Source organism: Zootoca vivipara, chromosome 5, assembly GCF_965207765.1.
Source record: "Zootoca vivipara chromosome 5, rZooViv2.hap1.1, whole genome shotgun sequence".
Classification (NCBI taxonomy): Eukaryota; Metazoa; Chordata; class Lepidosauria; order Squamata; family Lacertidae; genus Zootoca; species Zootoca vivipara.
Window position 1 is genome coordinate 69,462,808 of NC_142588.1, and position 26,553 is coordinate 69,489,360.

The following is a 26,553-nucleotide window of genomic DNA, read 5'->3' on the forward strand; positions in this document are numbered from 1 at the left end:
CCACAGAAACTGATTGTTGGGTATTCAGAAGAATGCAGCAACTATGAAGGATCACATAATGAACCTTTGCAGTGCAGCTGCAGCACAGTCATAGAACTATATAGTTGAAGCTGCTTTTCATTGAGTCGCCAACCGAATGCCCTTAAGAAATATATAGATACAGATACAGATATAGATGACCCAGGTGGCGCTGTGGGTTAAACCACTGAGCCTAGGGCTTGCTGATCAGAAGGTCGGCGGTTCGAATCCCTGTGATGGGGTGAGCTCCCGTTGCTTGGTCCCAGCTCCTGTCAACCTAGCAGTTTGAAAGCACGTCAAAATGCAAGTAGATAAATAGGAACCGCTACAGCGGGAAGGTAAACAGCGTTTCCGTGTGCTGCTCTGGTTTGCCAGAAGTGGCTTTGTCATGCTGGCCACATGACCTGGAAGCTATACACCGGCTCCCTCGGCCAATAATGCGAGATGAGCATGCAACCCCAGAGTGAGTCACGACTGGACCTAATGGTCAGGGGTCCCTTTACCTTTACCTATAGATATAGATATAAATATAAATATATAAATATAGATACACTAGATACACACTATATCGCCCCTTACCATATGCCAGCCTGTCTGTGATGACACTTCTAGCTACTAGGCCTTCAATGACACAGCTGGATCTGGAAGAACTCCCAAACTGCTTACCTGCTCCCTCAAGGGGAGTGCAACCCCGTCCAAGGCAAGCCATTGGCCAATTTCTTGGACCTGGGAACTCCTCACACACAGTGCCTCTGTCTTGCCAAGATTCAAGCTCAGCTATTTTCTCTCATCAGTCCCACTACTGCATCCAGGCACCAGTCCAGGGCTGGCATGGCCTCTCTTGATTCAGATGTCGTATGCTGGCTGTTTGGCCGTAATAATAAACATTCATTCATTCATTCATTCATTCAGAGCTGAGTGTCATCCATGTACTGATGGCATTTCCCCCGTAATGACAGTTTCCACTGGCTTCATGTAGCCATTGCATCGGGAATAGAGTAATACTCTGCAGTACTCCATAACATAACTGTTCAGAGCTGGATAACACTCCACCAGTGCTGTTTTGTGGACTCTTGTAGGCAGGACCCAATTCTCATTCCATGAAGCTGGTCCAAGATGATATCAGGGTCAATGGTACTGGAAGTCATAAGAAAAGTATAGGGCTTCCATACATCTGGAATTTCCTGGACATAGCTGGGATTTGCCTGTTGAAAATGGCGTCCGGGTGAAAATATTGGAAAGTGGCAAAAATGGCAGCCCATATCAGAAGCGTTGATGTGAGGCTATTTTACTTAATATTAGGTAAAGAACTTTTAAAAAAATTGGGAGATATTGCAAAATAAGCTCAACAACTTTGGCCGCACACACAAAAGCTACACAACTTTTAGGTCCGGATTTTCACTTTTTGAAATATGGCAATCCTAACTGAGAAGCAGGAGCAATGTCACATTCCCCTTGTCCCACTCTCTGTAAAGGTTATCCATCAGGTATGTTGGCATATTTAAGGCTACAAAGACCTTCAAGAAAATAATAACCACAAATGATAAATCAGGGCGTATGTGGAGTCCACTGAGACAGTCTTAATATTGCAATTACAAAGTTATTCAAACCACAGCAGGTTGAGTCTTCTGAAAGCTGGGTCAGAAAGCCTGTTTTCAGAAAAGTTGCAGATTCCAGGTACAAGGTTTAAGGTCAGGGTGACACATAAGATCAAGGTTGTTCAGGGCTTTTCTTTGTTGCACATTCCATTCTTTATACTTGGCAACTGTCCATGGCAACTATTTTGCTGTTTGTTGTTGTTGTTGTTTAGTCGTTTAGTCGTGTCCGACTCTTCGTGACCCCATGGACCATAGCACGCCAGGCACTCCTGTCTTGCACTGCCTCCCGCAGTTTGGTCAAACTCATGTTCGTAGCTTCGAGAACACTGTCCAACCATCTCGTCCTCTGTCGTCCCCTTCTCCTAGTGCCCTCCATCTTTCCCAACATCAGGGTCTTTTCCAAGGATTCTTCTCTTCTCATGAGGTGGCCAAAGTATTGGAGCCTCAGCTTCACGATCTGTCCTTCCAGCGAGCACTCAGGGCTGATTTCCTTAAGAATGGATAGGTTTGATCTTCTAGCAGTCCATGGGACTCTCAAGAGTCTCCTCCAGCACCATAATTCAAAAGCATCAATTCTTCGACGATCAGCCTTCTTTATGGTCCAGCTCTCACTTCCATACATCGCTACTGGGAAAACCATAGCTTTAACTATACGGACCTTTGTCGGCAAAGTGATGTCTCTGCTTTTTAAGATGCTGTCTAGGTTTGTCATTGCTTTTCTCCCAAGAAGCAGGCGTCTTTTAATTTCGTGACTGCTGTCACCATCTGCAGTGATCAAGGAGCCCAAGAAAGTAAAATCTCTCACTGCCTCCATTTCTTCCCCTTCTATTTGCCAGGAGGTGATGGGACCAGTGGCCATGATCTTGGTTTTTTTGATGTTGAGCTTCAGACCATATTTTGCGCTCTCCTCTTTCACCCTCATTAAAAGGTTCTTTAATTCCTCCTCGCTTTCTGCCATCAAGGTTGTGTCATCTGCATATCTGAGGTTGTTGATATTTCTTCCGGCAATCTTAATTCCGGCTTGGGATTCATCTAGTCCAGCCTTTCGCATGATGAATTCTGCATATAAGTTAAATAAGCAGGGAGACAATATACAACCTTGTCGTACTCCTTTCCCAATTTTGAACCAATCAGTTGTTCCATATCCAGTTCTAACTGTAGCTTCTTGTCCCACATAGAGATTTCTCAGGAGACAGATGAGGTGATCAGGCACTCCCATTTCTTTAAGAACTTGCCATAGTTTGCTGTGGTCGACACAGTCGAAGGCTTTTGCATAGTCAATGAAGCAGAAGTAGACGTTTTTCTGGAACTCTCTAGCTTTCTCCATAATCCAGCGCATGTTTGCTATTTGGTCTCTGGTTCCTCTGCCCTTTCGAAATCCAGCTTGCACTTCTGGGAGTTCTCGGTCCACATACTGCCTAAGCCTGCCTTGTAGAATTTTAAGCATAACCTTGCTAGCGTGTGAAATGAGCGCAATTGTGCGGTAGTTGGAGCATTCTTTGGCACTGCCCTTCTTTGGAATTGGGATGTAGACTGATCTTCTCCAATCCTCTGGCCATTGCTGAGTTTTCCAAACTTGCTGGCATATTGGGTGTAGCACCTTAACAGCATCATCTTTTAAAATTTTAAATAGTTCAGCTGGAATATCATCACTTCCACTGGCCTTGTTATTAGCAGTGCTTTCTAAGGCCCATTTGACTTCACTCTCCAAGATGTCTGGCTCAAGGTCAGCAACCACACTACCTGGGGTGTACGAGACCTCCATATCTTTCTGGTATAATTCCTCTGTGTATTCCTGCCACCTCTTCTTGATGTCTTCTGCTTCTGTTAGGTCCTTACCACTTTTGTCCTTGATTATGGTAATCTTTGTACGAAATGTTCCTTTCATATCTCCAATTTTCTTGAACAGATCTCTGGTTTTCCCCATTCTATTGTTTTCCTCTATTTCTTTGCATTGCTCATTTAAGAAGACCCTCTTGTCTCTCCTTGCTGTTTTTTGGAAATCTGCATTCAGTTTCCTGTATCTTTCCCTATCTCCCTTGCATTTTGCTTGCCTCCTCTCCTCCGCTATTTGTAAGGCCTCGTTGGATAGCCATTTTGCTTTCTTGCATTTCCTTTTCCTTGGGATGGTTTTCGTTGCTGCCTCCTGTATAATGTTACGAGCCTCCATCCATAGTTCTTCAGGCACTCTGTCCACCAAATCTAAATCCTTAAACCTGTTCCTCACTTCCACTGTGTATTCATAAGGGATTTGATTCAGATTGTATCTTACTGGCCCAGTGCTTTTTCCTACTTTCTTCAGTTTAAGCTGGAATTTTGCTATAAGAAGCTGATGATCTGAGTTACAGTCAGCTCCAGGTCTTGTTTTTGCTGACTGTATAGAGCTTCTCCATCTTTGGCTGCAGAGAATATAATCAATCTGATTTCGATGCTGCCCATTTGGTGATATCCATGTGTAGAGTCGTCTCTTGTGTTGCTGGAAGAGAGTGTTTGTGATGACCAGCTTGTTCTCTTGACAGAACTCTATTAGCCTTTGCCCTGCTTCATTTTGAACTCCAAGGCCAAACTTGCCAGTTGTTCCTTTTATCTCTTGATTCCCTACTTTAGCATTCCAATCCCCTGTAATGAGAAGAACATCCTTCTTTGGTGTCATTTCTAGAAGTTGTTGTAGGTCTTCATAGAATTGGTCAATTTCACTTTCTTCAGCACCGGTAGTTGGTGCATAAACTTGGATTACTGTGATGTTAAAAGGTCTGCCTTGGATTCGTATCGAGATCATTCTGTCATTTTTGAGATTGCATCCCATTACAGCTTTTGCCACTCTTTTGTTGACTATGAGGGCCACTCCATTTCTGCTACAGGATTCTTGCCCACAGTAGTAGATATGATAGTCACCCGAACTGAATTCGCCCATTCCCTTCCATTTTAGTTCACTGATGCCCAGGATGTCGATATTTATTCTTGTCATCTCATTTTTGACCACATCCAGCTTACCTCCACTCATGGTTCTTACATTCCAGGTTCCTATGCAATATTTTTCTTTACAGCATCGGACTTTCCTTTCGCTTCCAGGCATATCCGCAACTGAGCATCCTTTCGGCTTTGGCCCAGCCGCTTCATCAGCTCTGAATCTACTTGTACTTGTCCTCCGCTCTTCCTCAGTAGCATGTTGGACGCCTTCCGACCTGAGGGGCTCATCTTCCAGCGTCATAACTTTTATATGCCTGTTGTCTTTGTCCATGGAGTTTTCTTGGCAGGGATACTGGAGTGGCTTGCCAGTTCCTTCTCCAGGTGGATCACGTTTAGTCAAAACTCTCCACTATGACCTGTCCATCTTGGGTGGCCCTGCATGGCATAGCTCATAGCTTCTCCGAGTTATTCAAGCCCCTTCGCCACGACAAGGCATTGATCCATGAAGGGGATTTTGCTGTTTATATATATATTTTGCTGTTTATATATTACCAAATCCAAACAGATGGGGCAACGAGTGGTTTCATTTGTGGATATCAATAAGAACCTGGTTTTAATTGAATTGATTTTTTTTTTTTTGCAGTTGTTTTGCTACAGTCAGTCACAAGCTCCAGTATGCTCCAGGCTTCAACATGGGGGTAAGCACTGGGTTTAATATGCAACACAAATTATTTAGCTAGAGGAACTTAAATAAATTGAATGAGAGCAAGTCTTAACATTGGGATCCTGTTTTCTGCACCTATCAAGATGGCAGTGGATCAAATATTAATGTTTTGTTATGCCCCATTTTAGATTCATTGGCTTTTCAATGCACATTTCAATGCACCCACAGGAATTTGCAACATAGGAAGCTACATTACACTGAGTCAGGCCATTGGCCTATCCAGGTTCAATACTGCCTTCGCTGACTGACAACAACTCTCTGAAGTTTCAGACAGGACATTCTCAGTCCTACCTAGAGATGATAGTAGCCAACACCATGGCTCATGTCAACAGATCCCATAAAATGATTTATGCCTTGTGTGACCAAGTACTTTTGTCCGATCTCAATTTGCTTTAAATAAGTGGCAGAAAGCTTGAGTGTTAAAGAAATTACTTGATTACACTACATACATAATTGTATGAACAGCTACCATGTGTTTTCCCACTGCCTCTGGTTTCCTTGTCTCTAAACTTAGAAGCTGTCTTGTGCCATGACTACTAAGTTTATTCAAGAGTCCTCCAGGAGTGGTCAGTACTATGTTCTCTCAGACTCTAACATTACTGCAGGGGGTGTGATGGAAGGGGCCGAGGTGGGTAGAGTTGGGCTCAGTGTCTACAGTTTATTCTGTTGCTAAACTACAATTCCCATCAGCCCAAGCAAGCATGGTCAATGGCCAGGGAAAACAGGAATTGTAGTTCAGCAGCAGTTGGGGTGGGGTAAAAGATTCCCCACACCTGTTTTACAATTTGCATGTTATGAAGTTCTGCAGATCTCCCGTTTCATATATTTCTTTGCTTATTTGAATACTTTCTTTTGCCTAGCGTGTTCTCAAATACACGAAAGGAAAGGAAAAGCAGGCTTTTTGTTTGCTGTGAATTGCAAAGCGCTTGAAAATCAGTTTAACAATGACAATTTTCTTCAGATACACTGGATCAAGTTTATCCCTGGTACAGTTCTTTTCTTTCTACTGATTTACTAAAGTGAGGCATTTATCCCCTTATTTTCCATTATATTCCATAGTGGGCCTTCAGTACTGAAATGTGTTTCTTGCTTTTTGAATTCACAGATTGCTATGTTTAGTAAAATGAGTGCAAATTTCCCTTACAGGGTAATTCAGGAGAAGAAAAAAACTATTTAAACCTCTTAGTCACAAACTCCATTGGCTTATGAACCTAACAACCTTTTGTCATAAATACAAATCCTTCATTCTGATGACCGAATTTTGAAGGTGCACCAAATCCCACAAAGGAACACAGGTATCTGTCCAAAAGGAAAAGATGGAAAGAATAGTTAATTTCTTCCAGTATTTAATAATACTTAATGACTTTTCACTCCCATGTTTAATACCGTAATTACAACAAACAACCTGAAGTTTCTTGTCAGGGTCTTTCCCTTGCTTTCCCTGGAGCAACTACCAAGCTCCAACACATTCAGCCAAATCCAGCTAAAACTATATGGAAAGAAATATAGATTCTAGAGATGTAATTTCTATTCAGTCAGTGTATAATACAGTTATAAGATTCATTCAGGTTGATAGCATGTTTTTTACTTAGTTATTCATGAATTATATAACAGAACTAATACCAGTAAATCTAGAGGTACAATTTTGATGTGAGCATAAAATCAATTATTTCCCCCCATGTATAATGTACCTAAGGATGAGAAGAAATTACATAATATATAATTCAGGCATTATGACAGGAAACCTATGTTCCAGCTGAGTAGCTCTAAATCAGGGCTGTGTTATCTGAAATCTAGTATTTTTTTATTTCATTGTTTGGGGCCATTTGCCAGTTGAGGTATGTACAATAATTAGTAAGCTGCAGTAAATTATGACTCCAAGGGAGGGTAATAAATCATGAAAATGGAGTGATAAATTGAGCCCTTTAAAAAAAAAACACCTGTTCAGTTTTAAAGTTTCAGTCTAACTTTTTTTCCCAGCTGATGGTATAAGCTGCAAATTAAAGAAGGAACATTTTGACTCTCCCCACTAATCAGCCGCCCACTTTAAGTTATTGATGTTCTCAGTCCATTTCAACACACATTTCCAAGGTAATAAAGATGACTAGTAATGCATTTATGTGACTGAATAGCAAATTATTTTTAAAGTTTCTTGAAGTAGATAGGGAAGTACTACATGCCATGCAGCCTCACTATGGCAGAATATATTTCTAATAACTAGATCAAGAATATTTGAACATAAACTATAATAGGGTCCCAGACTTGCAGAGGAAGATGAAAAACCCTTCAAGTGTCCCTATTTTCCATAGATGTCATGGATTTAGAGAAGCCATCCTAGTTTCTGATTTGATCCCGGAATGTCCCACTTTTCCTTAGGACACCCCTATTTTCATTGGAGAAATGTAGGAGTTATCCTCAGCCCAGAGTGGCTGGGGCAGTTAACCCATTAAGATGTGTGGGGTATAAATAGTAAAATTATCATTATGGAATGGGACGCCCGTATTTTCATAGAAGAAATATTGCAGGGTATGAGATGGAAAGAGGAAGGAGGGAAAGAGGGTGAGAAGGCATCCTTTTCCAGGACAGGGAAAAGGGCGAAGATGGGAATGGAAGGAAAATGTCTATGGAAGCCCTGGCCCTTCTTCACACCCTTTGTTGTCGTTGTTGTTTAGTCGTTTAGTCGTGTCCGACTCTTCGTGACCCCATGGACCATAGCACGCCAGGCACTCCTGTCTTGCACTGCCTCCCGTAGTTTGGTCAAACTCATGTTCGTAGCTTCGAGAACACTGTCCAACCATCTTGTCCTCTGACGTCCCCTTCTCCTAGTGCCCTCAATCTTTCCCAACATCAGGGTCTTTTCCAAGGATTCTTCTCTTCTCATGAGGTGGCCAAAGTATTGGAGCCTCAGCTTCACGATCTGTCCTTCCAGGGAGCACTCAGGGCTGATTTCCTTCAGAATGGATAGGTTTGATCTTCTTGCAGTCCATGGGACTCTCAAGAGTCTCCTCCAGCACCATAATTCAAAAGCATCAATCAGCCTTCTTTATGGTCCAGCTCTCACTTCCATACATCACTACTGGGAAAACCATAGCTTTAACTATACGGACCTTTGTCGGCAAGGTGGTGTCTCTGCTTTTTAAGATGCTGTCTAGGTTTGTCATTGCTTTTCTCCCAAGAAGCAGGCGTCTTTTAATTTCGTGACTGCTGTCACCATCTGCAGTGATCAAGGAGCCCAAGAAGGTAAAATCTCTCACTGCCTCCATTTCTTCCCCTTCTATTTGCCAGGAGGTGATGGGACCAGTGGCCATGACCTTAGTTTTTTTGATGTTGAGCTTCAGACCATATTTTGCGCTCTCCTCTTTCACCCTCATTAAAAGGTTCTTTAATTCCTCCTCGCTTTCTGCCATCAAGGTTGTGTCATCTGCATATCTGAGGTTGTTGATATTTCTTCCGGCAATCTTAATTCCGGCTTGGGATTCATCTAGTCCAGCCTTTCGCATGATGAATTCTGCATATAAGTTAAATAAGCAGGGAGACAATATACAACCTTGTCGTACTCCTTTCCCAATTTTGAACCACTCAGTTGTTCCATATCCAGTTCTAACTGTAGCTTCTTGTCCCACATAGAGATTTCTCAGGAGACAGATGAGGTGATCAGGCACTCCCATTTCTTTAAGAACTTGCCATAGTTTGCTGTGGTCGACACAGTCAAAGGCTTTTGCATAGTCAATGAAGCAGAAGTAGACGTTTTTCTGGAACTCTCTAGCTTTCTCCATAATCCAGCGCATGTTTGCTATTTGGTCTCTGGTTCCTCTGCCCTTTCGAAATCCAGCTTGCACTTCTGGGAGTTCTCGGTCCACATACTGCCTAAGCCTGCCTTGTAGAATTTTAAGCATAACCTTGCTAGCGTGTGAAATGAGCGCAATTGTGCGGTAGTTGGAGCATTCTTTGGCACTGCCCTTCTTTGGAATTGGGATGTAGACTGATCTTCTCCAATCCTCTGGCCATTGCTGAGTTTTCCAAACTTGCTGGCATATTGGGTGTAGCACCTTAACAGCATCATCTTTTAAAATTTTAAATAGTTCAGCTGGAATATCATCACTTCCACTGGCCTTGTTATTAGCAGTGCTTTCTAAGGCCCATTTGACTTCACTCTCCAAAATGTCTGGCTCAAGGTCAGCAACCACACTACCTGGGGTGTACGAAACCTCCATGTCTTTCTGGTATAATTCCTCTGTGTATTCTTGCCACCTCTTCTTGATGTCTTCTGCTTCTCTTCACACCCTTACAGGAAGACTAAAAGCTGCCCTATACTGATTAAGATTATAAATCTATCTAGTTCAGTATTTTCTATATTGACTGGTGTGGCGAATTTGAAACTGCTATGTTTTGTTTTTGTTTCGCAACCGAAGGAGGAGACAGGTTCTGGATGGTAATAAAGTTACCTCAGGAAGGAGGCTAGCTTGACAGTAAGGGAGTTTCTAGTGAATTGACACCCTTATCTGAGTACACATAGGAACAGTCTTACTTATAGCCCCGAGTCTATATAGGTACCTGGCCACGTTTAGGCTGGAAGAGGACTCTCTTTTATTTTTGAAAACCCATGAGTGCTAGAGGGTTTAAAGAAAGGCTAGAGGGATAAGTGGGAGGTTTGATTTACCTCAGAAATCCCTGTTAGTGCTTTTAATAATTGAGAGGTCAAAGTTATAAGACGGAAAGTAAAGGACTTTCGTCGCAACTGGCAGTGGCTCTTTAGGGTGTCAGACAGGAGTCTCCCTCAGCCTTACCTAAAGATGCTGAGGATTGAAGGTGGGCCCTTTTAGATGCAAAGCAGTTGCTCTGCCACTGAGGGATGGCCCTTTTCCTTTTCCAGGGAGAAGGCAAACCCTTTTATGGAAGTTGGAAACCGACATACAACGTGTCACGAAGTGGGTGGACACAGAGGAATGGTGAGCAGAACCAGCTGGGGAACCCCCAAGGGACAAAGGCTCAGAGCCCGGGGTTTGTTGGTGGGATAACGATGAGTGGGCACAGCCAGAAGACTGGGAAGAGGTGTCAGAAACTGAAGGGGTGACAGGGCTTAGTGAGCTGGGAGAGTCTGTGCAGAGAGAAGGCAAGAATCAGAAGATGAAGCTGGTGAGTAGGAGGAGGGAGGTCAAGAGGCAGAGATGAGTCGAGCTGGTGAAGAGTCGTGGATGTCTCCCTCTCCTGCTGCAACAAGTCCCCCCCCCCGTCTCCCAGAACCAGAAGAGGCATGAAAAAGGCAAAGGAGAGATTGGTGGCACACAGGCGTAGTCTCTGATTGCTTGGGGAAAGCCCTGGAGAAAAGGAGACATAGACAGCTGTGGGAAGGTGAGGACCATCAGTTTTGGCAACTGATTTCATTGAGTAAGACCCAACGGGAATGAGCTGCTTTGCTCATTAGGCCTGACACTCAACCCAGTCTGCGGAGATTGTGTTTGTGCTAATAACAAGTTAGCTCCAACTTTGGACTGTATGATTACTGACCAGGACGCTATGCTTTTCTTAAAGCTCCTGTAGGGGTCCTCAGACTGAGGAGCTTTGTGGCCCCCAGCCAAAACTTACCATTTGCCCTGGTTCAGATGTAGTTCACCCTTCCCTCCACACATAAAACTCAGACATGAATGAGTGTTCCACACAAATGTCCAATGACACCAATTTGCACGTCTTGCAACCCAGTAATGTTTCATGCCTGAATTCTTTGGGAGCCATTACAGCTGAAAAGCAGTCTATAAATATCGAAAAATAAATAGAATATACGCAATAAAAGAAGCTTATCCAAACAGCAAATATTTGCTACACTGTGTGATTTTTTTGGGGGGGGGAATGCTTAAAATGCTGTTTTAAAAGAAAGAGTTAAAAGCAGGGTTTCCTGATGATGCCTCCTGTGACCACATGGATTGCGTCGCTTGCAGTGTGACAAGTCAACCCCTCTTTCTTGTTAATTTCACCACTGCCACCAAGTGGAAATTTTTATTTTTCTCTGATTTCATCTAGTAAAAAGACTTTTAATCTTCTGGGCTTTAACTGGCCCAAGCTGGCAGTAAGTGGAACTTAGTTGTGGGTGAATAAGACCAATTTCCCCCAAAAAAACAAAGTATGCTTTTTACTTAGGGTTTAAGAAAGCCAATAATTTAAACAGAAAGAGATAATTTTACAGTTTGAGTATTTATAAGAGCAAATAAATAAATAGAAATAAGCACACAAGTACATCAAACTACAGTTCATCTAAAATGTTCACTTAACCAAGTCAATACTTATTAGCTTCCATTCCTCAGTTCAGTTTCTGGGAGCCTTATGTTCTTGTCCTGGTTCCTTCCTCTAGCAACTTTCAGGGTTTCTGGTATCTTAAAGTATTTCAGCCCATTTCCTCTCCTGCAGCTCCTCCACTCTTCAAGTTTCTATCTTCAAAGCTAAATAGTCTAACTTCCAGCTTAATTTATATAAAATATTTTTTGTGCCCTCCCCCAGCCTTTTAGCCAATGAGCAGAAGTGTGCACTCCTGGTTAAATTTCTATTTTACCTTAACTGGCAGAACATTCCCTTGTACTTTTAGCCTTACTGTGAACTTTTGACCTCCCTGTGCAAGAATCACTCTAAAGCAAAAGCCACAATTTTACCAACCCGAACTTTATAACCAAACCCCAAAATTGCTGGGAGTCCTATTCCTTCACATTCTCCAAAGGGTTCTATGTCTCTTCTTGCAGCTTACTTGCACAGAAAATCTATTTTGAAGAAACCACAGAGATATATGCTTCTGATGTCCAGAGGTTCATTTTAAGGCTCTTAGAAACACACTTTTCCAGACAGGAATTAGTCCCTGTCGGCCTCCGTATGACTGACCATTAGTTCCAGTTATTCCACAAATAGAAAAACGCATATTTCTCATAAGCTAACTTGCCTGAACTGATGGGTACAGCTGGGGCAAGTAGATAGATATCTCAAGGTACACATAATGTCCGCAAGCCACATTACGTTTCAGTGAGTGGACTGAGCCTGCAAGATTGGGTGAAATAAGTATCTATCAATAAAGAGTAAAGAGGCATTTAGTACTTGGGCTTGCCAATAAGAAGGTCGGCGGTTTAAATCCCTGCAAATGGGGTGAGCTCCCGCTGCTCTGTCCCAGCTCCTGCCAACCTAGCAGTCCAAAAGCACACCAGTGCAAGTAGATAAATAGGTACCACTGTGGTGGGAAGGTAAGCAGCATTTCTGTGTGCTTTGCCTTCCGTCACAGTGTTCCATTGTGCCAGAAGCGGATTAGTCATGCTGGCCACATGGCCCAGAAAGCTGTCTGTGGACAAACGCCGGCTCCCTTGGCCTGAATCAAGAAGAGTGTAGCATCCCATAGTAGCCTTTGCTGGACTTAGCCGTCCAGGGGTCCTTTACCCATAGCTGCCAAGTTATCCCTTTTTTACAGGGATTTTCCCTTATGCTGAATAGGCTTCCTCGCGAGAAAAGGGAAAACTTGGCAGCTATGCCTTTACCTTTTACCTCTTTAGTGCTGTGTGCAATGGTTGGAAAAGGTGGATCTCCAAGTGGAACAAATGGTTTCAGGATAAGGAGTGGGGAGAAATTTGATTCAGTCTGCAGACCTACATAATTTGCACTTTCCAAACAAGATGGAAGAGAGAGGAGGAGGAGATGGAACACAGCCATCCTTCAGAATTCTGCAAAGCAGTTGTCCAGGCAAGTAATGTTTACCAAAAATGCATAAAGTAAAGTGTGTGGGGTAAATGACATTAATCAAAATAATATACAAAAGTGAAATATATTTGCATTGCAGAAATGTCTGTATTAGGCAGCATTGTATACAAAAAAAAGTGCTACTGTGGATACAACATGATCTCTTAATTATCAAAGTTATGAAATTATTATGAAATTCAGTCACTTTGGTTGCTGAAATATGAAAGTGATAAGGTAACTATTGAAAGGGATAGAGCACCACCTTATGGATCCAGTTGTGCTACAATTCTTTTAGAACTTGTTCCAGAAATGGAAACAAGAAAATGGGATATCATACTTTGCAGAAGAATAGGACATAATTTTGCTATTTTGATGAAGAACATAGAAACTTGGCTTCGTTAGTGTTCTGCCACTTAAAACAAATTTGATTGGACAGAGCACGCAGGATAAAATTAGGATAATTTCCAAAGATTTCAGCCATCATAATAGCAGGGGAAATTTTGAAAACAAGTCCATAGACTCAAAAACCTAAAATATGTAATCAGTACAATAGATATCTTACCAAGGCACTCAGTGGGACAATTAAAATCTATTCTTGGATAGTTATTCGTAAGAACATAATAACAGTCATGCTGGCTGCAGACCCACCTTTCTAGTGGTATCTAGTGGTCAACCAGGTGCCTATGTGAAGCCAGCAAGGAAAACCTGAGTGGAACAACACTCTCCCCTCCTGTGATTCCCCAAAACTTGAATTCAGAGACATACTGTGGAGGCAGGACATAACAGTTGTGGCTAGTGGCCACTGAGAGCCTTATCATCCATGAATCTGTCTTATTCATTGTGTCCCACTTCTTATGAAATGCCACATTTTTTCAACATGAGGAACAAAACATGTCTGAAACAATGATACGTGGAGCGTGATGTTACCAACGAAACATGTGGGACTCAAGCTACTTAAACCTCTAAAGTCTTTAGACTTCAGAAAAGGATCTAGGGGTCTTAGTAGACCACAAGCTTAATACAAGTCTGTGATGCGGCTGCAAAAATGGCTAATGCTATTCTAGGCTGCATCGACTGGAAACCAAGCCTTATGAGGAACAGTTAAGGGAATTGGGTTAGCCTGGCAGAGAGAAAACTGAGATGTGATATGGTAGGCATCTTCAGATATCTGAAGTACCGTAAGAGCAAGTAACTTCTCAAGTGAGCAGGGAACTTCTTGCTCACGCAGTACTTGTTGAAAACCTAGTGGCTAGCTGCACTGCTTTTTTGGCCTCTTGGTAGTGGGCCAGAGTACCTGGAGCTTGGTACACAATAAGTTTCTGCTGCCCTGGGATGACGAGCAGAAGACCCACTGCTTTGAGGAGCACCTACTCCACAAGGGAATTCTGCAGGGTCATTACCCCAACCACAGCAAAAAGTGTGTACAGGCAGGCCGCCAGATTCAATGCCCTGCAAGTGGGCAACTGGATCCCTAGATATGGAAGCATACTTTAACCAGAGAGTTATTTCCGAATTTACTCTGCCACTGTGTGAACTGAGTGAGAAATGCATAACTGAGTAAGAAGTGTTCCCCCACCCAGATGTTCCATCCAAATTCTGCCTCTGATCTTAGACAGTAAGGATGGAGTGATCATCATCACCTGTTGTGATGGCTTCATGCTGCCTCCAGGTAGTATATAGTCACTTGAGGCTATACTAGTCAGGGTGGAACAACAGCAGAAGAGTGAAATGGTTATTATGACCTGCTTGTTGATTTTTCCTTAGGCATCTGATTGGTTCCTGTGGGATACAGGATGCTGAACTAGATATGCCTTTGGTCTGATCCAACAACAGGGTCTTGTTGTTGTTTTTTTACCTAGCTGCACAGATATTGATGGACTGGGACTCTGAAAGAATCCATGAACATATGGAATTGGTGGAACCACTGCTTGTGAAAATGAATAATATACTATCATGGCAGCTTTTAGGACCTAATTTGGCATAGTGCTACATTTGTAGACATTAGCCATACCTATTTTACCATAAGCCTTGTCCACCTGTTGCAGAAATAACAACAACAACAACAACAACAACAACAACAACAACACTATATAACATAGTTTTTTCTGATGTTACATGTAAGCCAAGGTGATTTGTCCAATATTTTATGATTTTAATCAATAATGCAATCCTTTTACATCATGGGACTGTGTCCTGGTTTTCTCTGTCTGCTGATTTGTCAGAGGTTGGTGGGGGGGGGGACATGGATTTGTAATAAATCAACTGCATATATATATACACACATATATATATATATATATACACACATATACATATATATATGAGAGAGATTTTATAAAAGGATGTAAAAGCAACTCAGATAAGTAGAAGTACTTTATAATTAAATCAGACTGGCAGGCAAAATACAGCAACCCATTAAAGAAATAAAAATGCAAAGTGCAATGCAGTTCTTCATTTGTGTGCAAATATAGTTCAAGGCAGACTAGTCTGAAACTCTTGTACCAGCTTTTCCAGACAAGAAAAGCAAGCAGGGTATTAATGTCGAGTATGAAATGCTTCCCCAGTTTGCTGACAAGTGGTGACCTGGAAGGCAGGAGCAGCCAATTGGACACTGCCAGTGGTGGCAAAAGAAAAAAAAATTAGGGGGGACACAGAAGAGCAAAGTATATTTCTAGGTGGCTGAGCTGTGCACCTCACGTGTTAATATCTCTGAAAGAAAAAAATGACAGTATATGTCAGACAGGATGAATGTGTGTGGTGTGTGTGTGTGTGTGCTTATCTCTGGGGTAGTTCATGTGACCAGCTTTTTCCATGCTAAGGAAATATGAACCTTACAGCTTACTGCAAGCAATAACTGGACAACTACCACATTCTGAAACAGATGACTAAGGGCAGGCTCATACAAAGGACTTCTTTGCTCCTGTTCAAGTTCAATTCAACCAAACAGGATATCACTATTTTGTATATGAATATCATGGCGCTACTTGACCATGTAGGGCTGTCCTTGAAAAGGAAGAGGAAATTTGAACTGGTGCAAAATGCCAGATTCCTGAGTGGACATGGACAAATTTAACACATTTCTGCAATCTTGGATGGTTTATCTTGGCTCAGTTCCAAGCTTGAATGATCTACCTGATTTCCGGGCTTAATTCACAATGCTGGCTCTTATCTTTAAAGTCCCAAATGTAATCTGATACTCAAGCACATTAGGGCAGTCTGTTCCCATGTGTACCCACCTTCATACACACTGCTCAACATTTGATGCCCCAGTCTGTGTACCCCGATTGGTTGAAACTTGGCAGGTTTCTACTGATTGCAATAGTTTCTTATTTATGCTCCAAAGCTTATGGAATACTCTACCTGCAAAGGCTCCCATCATTCTAGGCCAGGGTGATCCGGCATGTGGCCGAAGAACTGCATGTGGCCCTCAAGGCCATTTTTGGCAGCCCTCAGCAACAATTGATGCCCCCCACCCTGAGGCCTTGTACCACCTTCCCAAAACCAGGTAATGAGGTACTGGGCGTTGAGAAGGAGGCACGAAGGCTCTGACAGGGTCCTCCTGCCTCCTTCCCAAAGCTTAGTTAGTGCTTTCCTATAGGACCCCACCAGAACCTCTTGCCTCCTTCCCAAAGCCCAGCACCTTGCTTACATGGCTTTTGGAAGGCAGTGTGAAGGCTGGGGGGCAGTGTCAGATTTTGGCTTCTCTCCTGCCCCTCATTGCTACAAGGCAATGTGTAGCCTGTGGGTTCTATGTTGAAATACACTAGCAGCCCACTTGGTATGAAAAGTTGTACTGCCCTGATCTAGGCTGTGAGGTGTGAGTTAAAACCTGGGTTTTAAGGGAGGCTTTCTGGTTCTGTCAGATTCCTTTATTTTGTTTTCCTGTATCTTTTTTTAAAAAAATTATTTTTTATTTTTACATTTGGGCCAAGAATAGGATTTATTGGTTGTGAATGATTTATTTATTTGTGAGTGATTTATCTGCATGGCAAACTGATTGATTTGGTTAAATTATGAATGAGAAATATTTCAACCCATGCAGAATTAATACATCTGAGAATTAAAGGTAGATTTAATTCAATTAGAAAATTAAGGAGAGAGAGGGAGAGGGAGAGGGAGAAAGGGAGCATCCTGCTGTTGTTGTTGTTGTTTAGTCGTGTCCGACTCTTTGTGACCCCATGGACCAGAGCACGCCAGGCACTCCTGTCTTCCACTGCCTCCCGCAGTTTGGTCAGTTTCCTGCTGTTAAGGAATTCTAGTTGTCAGTTGCATAATTCAGACTGTCTGCCAGTAATTAAACACAGTCTTTTAGCAGTCAAAATGAACCTATCATTTTCCCATGTCATTTCCACTACCATTTTTGCAAAGTGGTTTGCAAGCCCCTTGACAGAAGAGGTTTGCATATAAAGAGCACTCAGGCCTCCAAGATCTGAGAGCTCTTTATATGCAAACCTCCTAACTCTTCCCACAAGGGCCGACCATAATTTGGTATTGATTACCTTTAAAGGTAAGGATAAAACATCCTTTAGGTGGAGATTAAATGAAAATTTATTAGACAATGTGGAGACTTTGGAAAGGGCTCAAAAGTATCTTAAAGAATATTTTGATTTGAATACAAATAAAGGTTCTGAAGAAGTGTGCATGCACACGAAAGCTCATACCAAAATGAAAACTTAGTTGGTCTTTAAGGTGCTACTGAAGGGCTTTTTTATTTTACTTCGACCCAGACCAACACGGCTACCTACCTGTAACCAAAAGGTACTGATATTGGCAAAGTTTGGGACGCCAGCAAGGCAGTGATGAGGGGTTTCTTTTTGCAGCAGAATAGCATGTTAAAGAGGAAAAAAGAAAGAAACAAAGAGGAGATATTAAAAAACATAATTGTTATTGAGAAACAGTTAATTAATAAGCCAGAAGACCCCAAGTTATGACAAGGGGCAAAGCTGCTGCAATCTCAGTTCTCAATGATTGTAAATCAAGAAGTTGAATGGAACATCAAACTGCTAAAACAGAAAAAAATTGAGTCTGCAAATAAAATTGGGAAGATGCTGGCTTGGCAAAATATTATATTATATTGCTGGCTTGGCAAAATATTATAAGCGAAATTAAGGTGGATGATAAAATAATAGATGACCCAAAAGAAATCAGGAAAAACTTCTATAAATTTTATAAAGAACTTTATAAGGCACCAAAGGAAAATAGAGAGAAAATAGAGGAGTTTATAAAAACAACAACCATAAATTAAATGAGATTTCACAAAAAAATAGGTCACAACTGGGACAAAACAATCTCAACAGAGGAAATTAGAGAGGTAATTAAACAAGGAGAGAATGCACCAGAACCCTGATGGTCTGTCACTAAAATATTATTTAAAAAATTAAATGAGCAATTAATCTACCCTCTGAGAGAGGTAATGAATAATGCATTGAAGAATGCCCAGATACCAAAGACATGGGAAGAGGCTTATATTGCCTGAATTCCAAAAGAAGGGGTGGACTTAACTAATGTAAACAACTATAGACCAATTTTGTTGCTACACAACGATTATAAATTATTCGCCAATGTCTTGGCAGTTAGATAGAAAAAGAAACTGATATCACAAATACACTGTGACCAGGCTGGTTTGTTACCTGGACGTTATTTAAAAGACAATATGCATAATATTGTGGATATAATTGAATACTTAGAAACTAAGATAAATAAACAAGCCGCTTTGATATTCATAAACGCTGAGAAGGCGTTTGATAATATCTCTTGGTACTTTATGAAAAAGAATTTGGAAATGATGGGTCTGGGGGAGAAAACTGTACATAAATAAAGACACTCAAAGGACTGAAATAAATACTTATAACGTTTATTGTAAACATTTGGTTAGATCATAAGATGTAATGCTGTAATATAATAAGGAATGTATGTTTAAAGTATAATACAAAATTTTATTAAAGGAATTATAGACATTTATAAAATGCATATATAGTAAACCCGCTTAAGTAAGAGTAATGTAGAGAAGCCAGAAGAGGGGTGAAGGGAAGTTAATTCGGATAAGATATAGGGCTTGCTGATTAGAAGGTCGGCGGTTCGAATCCCTGTGACGGGGTGAGCTCCTGTTGCTTGGTCCCAGCTCCTGCCAACCTAGCAGTTCGAAAGCTTGTCAAAGTGCAATTAGATAAATAGGTACCACTACAGCGGGAAGGTAAACGGCATTTCCATGTGCTGTTCTGGTTTGCCAGAAGCAGCTTTGTCATGCTGGCCACATGACCTGGAAGCTATACGCCGGCTCCCTCGGCCAATAATGTGAGATGAGCACTGCAACCCCAGAGTCGGTCACGACTGGACCTAATGGTCAGGGGTCCCTTTACCTTTACCTAATACTGTTAAGCTGTATTGTGTTTAAGATATTTGGAAAAATTAATAAAAATTATTGCAGGGAAAAAAACACTTTCACACACACAAAGAGAGACCCAAAAAACATATCTCTTTAAAAAGCATGCATATGGGTTGCAACTGATCTCCTCCCATCTCACGTTTCACTGCAAGGCAACTTGAAAATGTGTTTAAAATAATAATTAACAGAGGCTGTAAGCACTTTCTGCAGCATCCTAACTATTTCCACTGGAATATCTGGCCACGGCACAGCATGGTTTTTTTGTACTGCTGCCTCAGCTAGAACAGGATCCAAGGACTTGAGCCAAGAACAAGAGAAAGGGTCCTGCCAAGTATTCAGATGTGGGTCAGAGGAGAATTCTTGAAATTTTCCTAGGGGCCAGTTCACACTAGTGCAGTTTGAATCACAGAACATGAACGTTACCTGCAAATGGTGGGCTACCTGTATGTTTTGCAAATATCAATTTGAGTTGTGTGCAAGGCAGTGTTTTGATAATGAAAAAGAATGGCATGGAGGAAAGTACTAGCTTTCTTTCCCCCCAGTGTTATAGCTCCAGCCAGAACTGGGGCAGGGGGGCAGGGTGCTCTACTGCTACATTTGCTCTGAAAAGAAGAAAGTCTGGTTTGGTCCTCGCTCACAATATACTCTAATGAACAGTCTAAATGGCAGAGACATTCTGATATATGCTGATGCTATTCCTTAGCCTAGCTGTCACGTTTTCCCTTTTCTCGCAAGGAAGCCTATTCAGCATAAGGGAATTTCCCTTAAGAAAAGGGAGAACTTGACAGCTATGTTCCTTAGAAAGTGATCAGTCATGAGGTATCATTCTGGAATATATTCAGGATTTTCCTTCAGGTTCCTTCAGTCCCTGGGATTTTAGCTTTCCAAAGAGCAGTAAAACTCTCAAGATAATGTGTAGAGCATAGGCAGAAACTGCTAGCACAAATTCTTGCACAGAGAGTGAGAGAGAGAGGAGAGAGGAGAGAGAGAGAGAGAAGCTGGATGTTCTCATTAGCCATCATGAGGTTTTAGGGAAAATAAACGACTTAAGGAGGAGGAGCTGCCTCCAGATCAAACTCTTTCAGTGCAGTATATTATTTTTAAAATTTCCAGAAAATCTTAGCTCCTGTCCTAGCTTTTGAATCTGATGAAAGTCACTAACGTATCTTGATTAAAACTTTTAAAGGATAAATATTGAGCAATGATGGGCAGGGGTTGTTGTTTCTTAACACTTAGAAGGAAATAGTTCTGAGGCCAGGAAATTCTTCTGAGTTCCAGAAGGGAACCAGAGCCCCCACCAAAAATCCATTTCTGCATATCCCAAACTCATCATTTCAGCAGTTTAATGGGGGCGGGGTCTGTTTCCATTGTGCTGCTGCTATCGTTAAATATTTGGGCCCCAGAACTCCCTACTTGCAACTACCCAGAGATAAAAGGAGATCAAGATTTACTTTATTCCCCACCCCTCGCTATGTGAAGTGCACAAATACATGTTGTTTAGCCGTTTAGTTGTGTCTGGCTCTTCATGAACCCATGGACCAGAGCACGCCAGGCACTCCTGTCTTGCACTGCCTCCCGCAGTTTGGTCATGTTCGTAGCTTTGAGAACACTGTCCAACCATCTTGTCCTCTGTCGCCCCTTTCTCCTTGTGCCCTCAATCTTTCCCAACATCAGGGTCTTTTCCAGGGAGTCTTCTCTTCTCATGAGGTGGCCAAAGTATTGGAGCCTCAGCTTCACGATCTGTCCTTCCAGTGAGCACTCAGGGCTGATTTCCTTCAGAATGGATAGGTTTGATCTCCTTGCAGTCCATGGGACTCTCAAGAGTCTCCTCCAGCACCACAATTCAAAAGCATCAATTCTTCGGCAATCAGCCTTCTTTATGGTCCAGCTCTCACTTCCATACATCACTACTGGGAAAACCCACAAATACATATCACTGCTTAAATTCCAGCAGAGATATTGGCTTTCTGCAAAGTTTGCAGCAACAGAACACATTTTAAAGACTAACATTTCACTTTTCAATCCCACCCACCTCCCCAAGAACATGGGAGTTTTCTTTGGTGTGTGTTTGTTTGCTTCTATTAAACACTTCTTGCTGTGACAAAGAGCCACTAGGTGTCAGTCGACTGCAGCAGATCATGGCGTGAGCTATATGTACATCTTCATTACTCCAATGAATACAATTAAAGTTCCCTTCTGGCAAGTAATGGAAATTTCTAATTGCTTTCAGAAATTCGGGGTGGGTCACACCTCATTATTACCTGAATTATTTAATCAATAGGAGTTTCTAACGTCCTAACAGGCAGGAGGAAATTAGTATAAATGACTAATATAATTTTTTTGACAAGCTAAACTAAGGAATTTTAGAACCTGGTGAACTTTAGAAGGGTCAGACGGCATGTAGGATGTTGGAACTACCTATGTGAATTAAATTGTGTCAAAACATGAAGGGTTCTCATAAGGACATGTCACTAAAGTATCAGTATATATTAGCCATTCAAAGGCAGTAATCTAATTATTAACTGAAACATTTTTGGGGTGTTGTTTTTTTAAGCTAAAGGGCCCTGCATTGTGGGGCTAATGACTGGCGGCGAAATGGAAGATGTGTATTTATATAACATCTTTCCTCCAAGGAACTCAAGGTGGTGTACATGGTTCTCCTTCTCTTCATTTTATCCTCACAACAACCCTGTGAGGTAGGTTTGGCTGAGGGGCTGGAACTCGCCAAAGCTCACCCAGTGAGCTTCATGCCTGTGTGGGGACCAGAACCCAGGTCTCGCAAGTTGTAGTCCAACATTCTAACCACTATGCCACACTTGGTCTCTCAGGATATATTCCACATAAGAAGAATGAGCTGGCGTTGTTGTGCGAGCTCTTTGCACTGGGCAATTGGTGGCAATTGGAAGTAGCATAGGAGTAAAAATCAGTAAATGATACAGTAACATTGCACAACACTTTCACCAATCCACAGCCACCCATTAGATTTGGCTGTTGCCTTAAATAGGAACAAGGTTCCCTCTAATGCTGTTGTGCTGCCATAACTGGATCACACCCATTGAAATGAATGGACCTTAGTTAGTTATGCCCATTAATTTCAATCTGTCTGCTCTGAATGACGTGTTGGATACTGCCCATTGTCAAAACTTTCTTCTGCAGATGACAGTGGCAAATATTCCCCGCACACTCACATTTCTGGCAAATAATCGATATTCTGTACGAAGTGGAACATCAATTGGCATCTCCATCCTCAAATCAAGGTGGGTAGTAACCATGGGCAGGTAATTTTGGCACCTGCGGCAGAAAATCCTACTGAAAGTAAATAGATGGGTGAGACAGATTGGCAGCCTATGCCAGCAACAAGCAAGCTGGCATGGGACGTTGGCTCAGGAGGATGAGAAGGGCTGGAGAGACAGGTGCTGCTGCCCTCCAACATCTGCCACTTAAGGCATCCACCTCACGCTGCCAATTAGTTGGGCTGGCCTTTAGGACGGCAGCTGGTTAAGTGCAGGGAGCAGATACATCAACAAGAACCCTACGCTCAGATCGTCATCTCTTCCTCCCTTCTTCTGCTTCTTAAATTTTGTGTCCAAAAATGTAAAACAATTGCACCCATGCATTTATATGAATTCAGTATCAATTCCTACTATTCTTTTAAAAGTTACTTGAAAATTGCACCAAGATTAAAGGAATGGACAGTGCTGGAATGGACAACGTTGTGCATTTAAGCCTTTAAAGATTAGCCCACATTGAGGATGACCAGACTGCAGGAAATTCCACCAATTGGAGGCTCATTCTTTTATCTCCTCCTTTAGATCTGAAAAATGCCTCAGAGCCACAGCATTCCCAGCATTGCATCTGCTCATTGTTTACAGATGTACCCAACCAAAGACATAGAGATGAAAATCCCAAATCTTGTGACATCAAGGCTGTCTGTGCTTACATGTTGTGTATGTGTGTGGGTGTGGGTGTGTATGGTAGATAGTAAACATCACATGCAGTCCTGTTGGGGGGGGGGAGTGTAATACTTTTGGTTAAAATTCCAAGACAAAAATCCTAAATGGATTATGTGAGGGATGGGAAATCGGTGGCCGCCCCAATGTCGTGAAACAGCATTCCTCTTGAGATACAACAGGCACCCACCGTCTCTAGTTTCCAGACTCCATTGAAGGCATTTTTGTGTTTACCAGCTGGACGAAAAGGTCTCTGCCTTAGGTGTTCATTTTGTATTGCTTTAAAATCTATTTTCAGTTCCCTTCTGTACTGTTTTTTTTTTTAAAAAAAAACCCCAACAACAACAGTTTTAGTTGTTTTTATGTTATTTGTAAATCACCTTTACACACATGTGAAATGCAATTCATAAATAACAGCTACTGCCATCAGGCTCAGTTTATTGATTACAGATGTCAGACGGTTATGGCGTAGGCATTGGGTATGTACCCTGAATCGACCAACCCGACTGCTGATTGATTTTGAGGGTTAAGGATCAATAAACTTGTGGCCTGTTTAAATCCCAGTTGGTTGCCTTGTGTTTATTTCAGCTATATCATGTCCTGGCCCCACCGCCTGTGGCTCCATTGTGCCTAGGCCCATAATGCCTTTCTGCTGCTTTGCTTGAGTCAAATTTGATTTCCCTCCCCTTTCTCTCTATGTATCCTTACTAGGCACACCGTTTACAACACAAAAAGTCTGTTTTTTATCACCTTGTTCACAGCTTTAAAAATATTTGGGAAGTTCTGATTAATCATGTCCTCCCTAAAAGAGGGCACGTGTTGCGGTGAGACCTGGAAACTGACCTCCTAGTTGTGGGTGGGTGGGTGGGTTGATTGGATTGATTTCACAACACCCGATTGGTAGCTCCCTCATTTCTGGGTGTAATCTGGGCAATGGTTGCAGTGTAAAATGTTCGAGGGACCTATATAAACCTATGCATGTGTCCCAGAGCTTCCTCTTTCAGCTCGTGCAGTGGAACAGTGAGCAGCTTGTCCTGTCCAGCCGAGAGACTTGCCTTTGACGACCGTCGATTGGTGATATTTTTTTCTTTTTCCTCCTCCCTGTTCCTCGCCTATTTTACTTTATTTTCCCCCCAATTTGATTTAAACCCCCCACCCCTCCCTTCACTACAGAGGGGCTCTCGCCCCGCATAGGGGCTTCATGCCTCAGAGTGCTCCTGCTAAAGAGGGAGCTTGCTACTTTTCTGTTCCCATTCTTGGGTTCCCCAGTTAGCTCAGTCGCTAGAATAGGAGGCTCTTGGTCTCAGAGTTGTGGATTTGAGCATTGTGTTGGGTGAAGGATTCCTGCATTGCAGGGGGTTGGACTGGCCCCCGGGGTCCCTTCCACCTCAGCGGTTTTATGTTTCTCTGCAGCTCTCCTTGGGGCTTAATTTCTTGGCAGCGGCTGTTGATCGGGCTTTCCAGCCACCTTACCGGCTCTAAAAACTGCGGACTTGCGGTTGTCTGGTGTTGCCTACCTTGGTTGCTCACATTGATTTAAAATACGACGAGAGTTCCCTCTCTTGAAAATCAATGGTCCCTGATGTTATTTACTGTCAGGAATAGGGTGCTGGTAGTTTCAGAAAGGGTGGGAAATTTCCCCTCCCTGGACCTGGTTGCCATTTTGGCTTCTTCCTGCCTAGAGAAAAGGTGGGAGTGCCATCGTATTTTTGTGGGAGCGCCATTTTAACCCCCCCCACCAGAAAGCAAAAGATTAGGGATGCCTTTTAAGAGGAATCCTAGTCCAGCTCCCTTCTAAGAGGGTGATTAGTGGCCCTTCACAATCCCTCTGTTTGGCACAGGCCCCTGTGGTGCCTCAGCAGGCCTTCAAACAGTTGGTGGCATTTGCGGCTGATATTGGGCCTGATCCTACTGCTGTGATGAGATTCACCATGACGTTGAGACTCTAGTGCAGCGCTTTGGGAGGCAGCCTGGGACGTAGCCTGGGTCTTCCACTGCATCCACCAATTTTAAGGCTCAGGATCCTTCCAATCTGAGCGAGGAGACACGGGATATGACCCTTCAGGGGCTCTGTTTTTCCCAATCTCAACGGCCAAGATTGGCATCATCTGGGGGAATGGGTTGTTGCACAGCCAAGCACCTCACATTTATTTAGTTCTGCACAGATTGTTCCTGGCCAGTCTATAGGGGTGCTTGGTGTCCAGTCGTCGGATGAGGATCTCCCGGTGCCCAGAGACCCTTCTGCTGGTGGCAAGTGGCACCGAATGCGTTGCTCTAGACGCAGGGCCAGGAGGAGCTTGGATGGCGATTCCACCTCCTCTACAGGTATGTCCCCACAGAGTCTTGACGATGATTCAGATGCTATTTGGGCCTCTACTGGGGCCCCAAATCTGCTTCTGGCCTTTTGATGGGTAGGGCTAACACGCATAAGGCCAGATACGGCCTCCCTTTGGAGTGCAAGGATGGTGAGCTGGTCAAGGATGTTAAAGTTTCGACCAATGCAAGGATATCATTCCTAGCACTCATTTACCATTAAGAAGGTGGAATAGAATTTTAAGGGTCACTTTGTCAACCTTTTCAAGCTCCTTCCCCTAATGAATGCCCAGATAGGGATAAGCGGGTTTCAGTAGGCGAGGGTAAGGCCAGCTCCCATGAGAATGAGCCGACCTTTGGAAAATGACTTGATGCCTTTCAGGTATTTGCTGGAGTCGTAGCTGCTGCTTATCCGGAGAGAAGTCTGGACCTTTGGGCTTACCAATCTTTGGTGCGTAAAGCATTTGCTTTGGCTGGCGAAGCAACAGCCATAGAGTTTGATGAGAGTTTTAGACTTCAGGCTACAAAGATTCCCATTGCTAGATGGGACCAGAAGGATTTAGATGTGTGGACTGCTTATGTCTCTCTTAATTTTGAGCATAAGTCCACGGATCAGCAGAAACCTAAGCAGGAAGTTGAAAAGTCAGGGAGGCGCTTGTTTTTCTAGGAATACATTAAAGTGTCATGCCAGGGCTGTAAGTACTCCCCTGCATGTGATAAATGTTTTGGGGGCCACCCTGACGCATCCTGCGGGGCCAAGCAGCCCTTGGGGGGGGGGGGCTGGGAGAGGCTCCCAGCAGGGCACAAATGGAGCCACTCTTCTGGCAGCTCATGATCCTGAAAGAGGATTGGGTTATTGACCCTTGCTCGCACACCTCTTATTTACAGCTGGGGTTTTCTGAAGGCTTCCGTATCATAGTGGTGTTCCTGCCCACAGCTAGGAAGGTTGCA